Source organism: Rissa tridactyla, chromosome 3 (assembly GCF_028500815.1).
Source record: "Rissa tridactyla isolate bRisTri1 chromosome 3, bRisTri1.patW.cur.20221130, whole genome shotgun sequence".
NCBI lineage: Eukaryota > Metazoa > Chordata > Aves > Charadriiformes > Laridae > Rissa > Rissa tridactyla.
In genome coordinates, this window is record NC_071468.1 from 57,441,600 (window position 1) to 57,448,950 (window position 7,351).

A 7,351-nucleotide genomic window follows, 5' to 3' on the forward strand; every position below is an offset into this window, starting at 1 on the left:
GGGTGGCTAGGAAGGCTGTATGGGTGAGGGCAAAGGTCTGGACGTTTTGAGGCTCTGAAGAGTGCTGGGATGTCTAGATCTGCTGCGATAAGAAGGAAGGGATATGTGGAAGGAACCACTACTGCGGTCTTTCATCAGAGCAAAATTTCTGTAGTTAACGGGAGGGAAATTCTCTGGGACTCGGGGGTATGCTGAGGGAAATACAGCTTCCTTGACAGGACACTTTTATCTTTTTCCCATTAAAAACTGATCAAGTACCTTCTTTTGGTTTTTGGCTACTTCTCTGCTTAAGCTGAGGTGAGACAGACAAACAGCTTGTTGCCAGCACCTTGTCTTCACAGCGGTCAGTAACGGGCCTGCTCTAATGGACTGCAGCTTGACGCACAAGGGGAGGCTGACAGACCTGCCAAATATGCACCCTGAGAAATGCCTTTAAACCTCAAATACTGCTCTCAAGGGAAGGGCAAAGAAAATCATCAAAAGGAAAAATATCGGTGACTGGAGTCTTGGACTCTTGCTTTTCAATATCGTGTTTTCCTGCAGAGTACAGGAAACAATAATTTGCACAACAAAGAAGAAATGCAAATTGCCTCATCTCACCGTAATTTGTTTGTACAGTACTTAAGTACAACAGAGTTGTGACTGCCATGTGGGATGCCTTGGGGAAACTATAATAAGTATAATAAATCATAACAAAACCAAGCAGGCTAAGTTGGCATACAGGGCATTGCCCATGGACTTTATAGTCCTCAAAACTTTTACTTGGAGTGTTATGAGGTATTGTGGCACTCTTTGTACTTTTCTGGGTGATTGATCTGGGCTTTATAGCCTTTAGAGCATTTTGACATCACGTACATTTTGATTATCCTTGGGCAATTCAAAAGTACTGTAACAGAGAAATACCAGTCCAGCTAATTTCCTCATGAGTCGCTTGCCAAGCTTGTTGGATTTATAGGAACAAATTGATACTCCGTGACTATGGTGTGATCCTGTCAATCAGAGGAAGAGAAGATTAAACATTCATGACTACTGAAAGGCAATTTCCTTCAATTGTTCATCATGCCTCCGTTCTTAACCTTCCCCATAGGATTTCCTCTTACTCTAAACTTCAGAAAAGCTTTTGGTTTTTTAGAATTTTAAAAAACAGTAAACTGATGAAGAGGACCATAATGATCAAATATTTGTTGTTGTGTTACTTCACATTACTCATTTACCTATGGTGTGACTCAGAGAGCAGATTTTTACTGTCATAAGCCATTTGCCTAGAAAAACGAAAGAGGAATTTTCAATTTTTCCATCTATCAAACAAATGCAGCCATGAAAATTAAGCAGTATACACACAGTAAACCTAAGTGAATCAAACCCAAATTATATCTGTTGTGGCACATAATTGCACAAAGACAATTTTTCGTGACTAGCCTCGTAGACTAGATACAGGTCTGGAAAAAATAGGGAAGTAATCCAGGTGTAACACATTATACTTGGAAAAATCCTGTTATAAAGTGGTTCTGAAATACTTTTTTTTTTTTTTTTTTTTAGCATTGGAATGTATAGAAGAATTAGCTTGGAAACAGATTTACTGAAAACATATGGACAGTAATGATTTTGTTCTTACCATCCTTCTCATGTAATTTTTGGAAGATATTTCAGATATACAGGAGATAGAAATACACTTTAAATGCTTATCTGCCCATGCCACACCTATTATGATATGTCAGTACGTATAGGGATATTTTCATTAATAACAAAGTGTTTGGATTAGACTCTTATCTAATTCACATAATTAAATGACAGCAGGGAACCATTTCCGCTAAAATAAATATAAAAATGGGTCCGGGAAACATACCCTGAATCCAGTATGTTATGTTTCTTGGTATTCCTAACTGTGTGACAAAATGAAGACCATGTCAATGGTAAGTCCTAGTTTACGTCTCAGCAAAAGGATTATTTACCAGTCTCTGCCCACCCAGGGACAGTAACTGCAGAGGTACTGAACACCCGCACAGATACACTGATGTACAAGTCCGTGCTAACGGTGGCACGCAGGAATATTTTTTCCCGTTCTAAGGCAATGCCGCATGATGAGTCAAGTTCATTAAATTCTACGTGACAACCTGGGATGAATACAATTCTGCTCCTAAACAGTTCATGCACTATAAAGGTAAATGGGACACCCACCTGCTGCTCACACCAGCAACCTGACGTCTGTGAAAGACAAGAAGTGTCTCTCAGTTTCAACAAATATAGATATATCTGTGAACACTATTTGTCAATGAAATTAAAAATTTCAGACCACAGTTTCAACAAATATAGATATATCTGTGAACACTATTTGTCAATGAAATTAAAAATTTCAGACCACCCTAGGGAGTGGGAAAAATGGATGTCATTTCATTCCATCTTTTTAAGAGCAGGTACGACAGAATACAACAGCAAGGGATTATATTTTTTATCCAGTGCTGGTAGCTGGATGCAAAATTTACAACTCATCTGTAGAGCTCTATCAGTTACTATGAAAACGATATAATTTTACTGTCATACTGAATTGTGTTTGGGTGTTATTTCTTTCTCTCCCCTTATTTGGTCTCTTTCTTAATGGGCAGCAGAAAGAATAGGATGGTAATCTGAATTAAAGTAATGAGTCTACTAATTGTCATGCTTCAGCACTGCAAGTCTCAGGATGCTCAGAGGTACAGAACTGGGTAGGAAGACTCTGAGGTCTATTGCCCTGTCCTTTTACCTCTAGCGTCATAACTGAAGACAAGGAAATGCTTTACTCTGAAGACATAATGGCAAATCTCTTTATTAGATTGCAAGTTTGTGCAACATTGGCAAATTTGACCATTGGACAAAAATTTTCTACCCTTTGCAAAGCGTATTGATGGATTTCATTTTCATCTGCTGAGCAGCAAGTGGTTCACAGGATGCATTTATAGAACAGAGAACCAAGAGGGATTTTTTGGACTGCTGACTCCAGTTTCCTGCCCCTATGGACAATTATGCCATAAAATCCTCTTCAATATTTTATCAAGCTTCAACTTGAGGGTTGAATCTAGGTGGGTTTGTGCCTCCGTTTTACCTAATTAATTCCTTGTGAGGAAGGAAACCTCAGATAATGACAGTACCTTGTTTTCTTCTGTTCTGTGGTGGTTACTCACAATTTTGTCTCCTGATAAAATAAAATTTTGGGTTTGAGGTTTTCAAGTTAGAGTCCAAACTGCTAGCTCCATGTGGGCCACCACAAAATATCATGCAAGCTGTTAGATATGAAACACCGAGAAAGGAGAGTTCCTGAATTTCTGTTAGCCCCAAAAAACTCATCTTTGCCCCCTCCCTGTTCCACCTCCTTGTGTTCCCAGGGATGACCCCCATTACCCAGGTGCACAGCTGGATGCACACAAGCCCCATAACCCCAACGCTTACTACCATACTCCCTAGCTATTACTTGGCTGTGGGAATAGAGTGCAGAGATGCTAAAACCGGCCTTTGCCCACATGAATTACCACTGTTAGATCTGGCAGGACCCACGACCCCTTTTAACTTAAGTATTTGAGTTATATAAACCTGGCTCAAATAAAATTATTTTCTCTCTGGCCTTAAGCTTAACCACTGTGAAATGCATTAACGTAAAATAAGTGTACTCTTTTTCAACTCCCTCCCTCTCTCTTTCCCACAGACATATAAATATGCAAACAGTCTTTGATACCACAAACGTCATGAAAAAGATCAGTAATCTGAAAGTGTGTGGCTGGTAGAAAGGGAGGGCTCTCCTCTGCCTCTTTTTATGTTTCTCAGTCACCTTTTGCTAGACTATAAAAGACTTCCACGTTAGGGAAAAAATGTGGTTTCAGAGTTCTGAGTTGAATACTGGGTGTAAAAATTTGGTACGTGTTCCAGTAAATACAGTGTGTTCACATTCTGCACTGTGACATTATCTTCCCAATCATGTAATGGTACATAATTAGCAACGAGGGACCTTCTTTTTATGTTACACTCCTGGAAACCAAGGTGTTTTCTGAAATGACAATGTTACTGCAGCCATATTTGTCTTCATTCATAGCAGGCATATCATATCAAAAGGTGTATTCTGGTAGAGCCAGCACGTGGAAGTAGGTTATTTAACTATTCAGGTAAACCGAAGAAATCTTGAAGAGGGCTGAAGTGAGTCATTAAAAGGCAGTAAATTCAAGCTGTAGTTTCTGCCTTTTGTCACATTATGAGCAGCCTTGAGAATGGATAGTTTGACGGGAGACAGGAACATTTTTCATCACTGGTCAAAGAACAAAAATTCCTGAGTTTTTCTTCATGCATCCGGAGAGCTGTAAAACTAACCAAGGACAAATATGAGGCTGCTGAAATATGAAACAATTAAAGGAAATCCCAGCCTAAATCTTAATCTCCAGATGGAAAGTGTGAAAAAAAAAAAAAAAGAAAAAGTTTCACTGGATGATCATTCTACTCTTGTCATTTTTATTTTTTTTTTCAGTGAAATCTGCTTAAATTTGAAATAAAAATATTTTGTGGGCTTGTGCAGGAGAACTCAGCATATATACACCTATGTTTCCTCAAGAAGTGCCAGTAAAAGTAACCAACTGAAAAACTGAAAAGTCATTTCCAGCAAGTTGCTTTAAAATTCTGTCACGGTGTTCGTTTTTTGCTTCTAGTGACAGTGGTATGACACTTCTGTCTGGCAGTGATTGACAGTAGTTAAGATCTGGGTTCAATTTGTAGGCTGATCATACTCAAACATCGTCACCATGAGCCCTAGCCAGCTGAAAAAATGGTTTTGACTAAATTAATCTCTGTGCACTGTAAGTGTTTTGTTAAACAGAAAACATCAGGGGTTAATGGAGGCAAAGAAAAAGAGAATAATCATAATATATCAATGGGGAAAGCATAAATGCCTCAGAGAAAGCAACTACTGCCCCAAGAGCAGGCTGACAACGGTGCCAAGTCCTCCCTCCTCCCTCCCTTCACCTGCCGGCACTACCTTATGTACATACAGTTTGGTTGTCCATGGTTTTTCTAATACATTAGACAAATACGTGATAATCCCCATCACATTTTTTTCCCTAAAAGTTCTTCATTTTAGTCAGGGATTAGGGCTTGTGCTGTTGTAAATTCAAAGCACCTCCCCTCATTTAATCAATACATTAGAAAACTTTAAGGACAGAATTCAGTTCCTCTTTTCAAGGGTAAAAGACTGCTCATTTCATTAGAATTGAAGTCACATCAGCAATGTATTTGGCACCTTGTCCTCTACATACCTCTGTCTCCCGTCAGTCAGAAGTGACTGTTATACCAACCTCATCTACCCAGATTTGTGCAAAGCATTCGACACTGTCCCACAGGACATCTTGGTCTCTAAATTAGAGAGACATGGATTTGATGGATGGACCACTCAGTGGATAAGGAATTGTCTGGATCGTCACACTCAAAGAGTTGCGGTCAACAGCTTGATGTCCAAGTGGAAGCCACTGATGACTGGCATTTCTCAGGAGTGGGTATCGGGGCCTGTGCTGTTCAACATCTTTGTCAGTGACGTGGATAGTGGGATTGAGTGCACCCTCAGCAAGTTTGCTGATGACACCAAGCTGTGTGGTGCAGTTGACAGGCTGCAGGGAAAGGATGCCATCCTCAGGGATCTTGACAGGCTTGAGACATGGGCCCATGCGAACTTCATGAAATTCAACAAGGCTAAGTGCAAAGTCCTGCACGTAGGTTGGGGCAATCCCAAGCACAGATACAGGCTGGGCAGAGAATGGATTCAGAGCAGGCCTGAGGAGAAGGAGCTGGGGGGTGTTGGTGGATGAGAAGCTCAACATGATGTGGCAAAGTGCACTTGCAGCCTAGAAGGCCAACCATATCCTGGGCTGTGTAAAAAAGAAGCATGGCCAGCAGGTCCAGGGAGGTGATTCTACCCCTCTACTCTGCTCTGGTGAGATCCCACCTGGAGTACTGTATCCAGCTTTGAAGTCCTTGTAGCACAAGAAAGGTGTGGACCTGTTGGAGAGGGTCCAGAGGAGGACGACAAAGATGATCAGCGGGCTGGAAGACCTCTCCTATGAAGACAGGCTGAGAGAGTGGGATTGTTCAGCCTGGAGAAGAGAAGGCTCTGGGGATACCTTATAGCAGCCTTCCAGTAACAGAAGGGGGCCTATAAGATAGCCGGAGAGGGACTTTTTACAAGGACATACAGTGATAGAATGTGTAGTAATGGCTTCAAACTGGAAGTGAGTAGATTTAGATTAGATATCAGGAAGAAATTTTTCACTATGAAGGTATTGAGAAACTGGAACAGGCTGCCCAGAGAAGTTGTGGATGCCCCATCCCTGGAAGTGTTCTAGGCCAGGCTGGATGGGGCTTTGAGCACCCTGGTCTAGTGAAAGGTGTCCCTGCCCATGGCAGGGAGGTTGGAACTAGATGATCTTTAAGGTCCAACTCCAACCATTCTATGGTTCTATGATTCTATACTGGCCAGTATAATGAATGATGATGAGCATTTTTGTCCATGAGGGTACCTCGAGTTATGATGATTTTATTTTCAGGAAAAGATCCTCCTCAGTAGAGAAAAATGAAAGAACTAATGGGGTTACCAAGAAAATAAATTCTTGCAATACTCAGAAACAAAATGAACAGAAACAAAATTAGTCTAATATTTGAAATAATAAATTAAGACAAGGTTTATGATGTATCAAACTGCTTTATCTTTTTTTGCGAAAAATGTTTCATTCTAACTATGACATCTCAGGATGTGATACACTGTACCTATTTTAGATAAGTTCTGTTGCACAATTTGCAATTCTTTCTTTTTCTTGCAAGAGTAAATAGCAGAAAGAGAGTTTGAAACTGATTTGAAAGAGCGTGCTACTTCGCAGGTCATTGTAAGCTCACATCACCTTGATTCATTTAAAACTTTATTTGCTGCAAGTTGCTGATAAGCATTATAGGTGTATGGCTCAGGTAACACTTTTGGTGATCCAGCTTCTCTGACCTTCTGCTGCTGACAGTTGCCCATATCAGCTGTTTGTTTCTGAGGAAAATGAGACAACTCTCATCTTGGAATACCCTGTCCAGAGAGAAACTGGCATGCTTCTCATTGCTGTTGACTTTGTCAAAAAGTATTAAAGTTCATATTTTATACTCTTGATAATATGGAAGATTTAATTATCTGTACAAGAGTTCATGTCTGAAATTAGCCACTTTTCAACTAGATTAAGGTCAGTGTTTAATTCTTTTTTACAATGATCATCATGATAGATGCATTCAGTAAACTAAAATCACTAGGTTTCCCCATTTTATAGTTTACAATAATTCCGTTTTGTTGTATTTCCATCTACTTTTAAAGCAC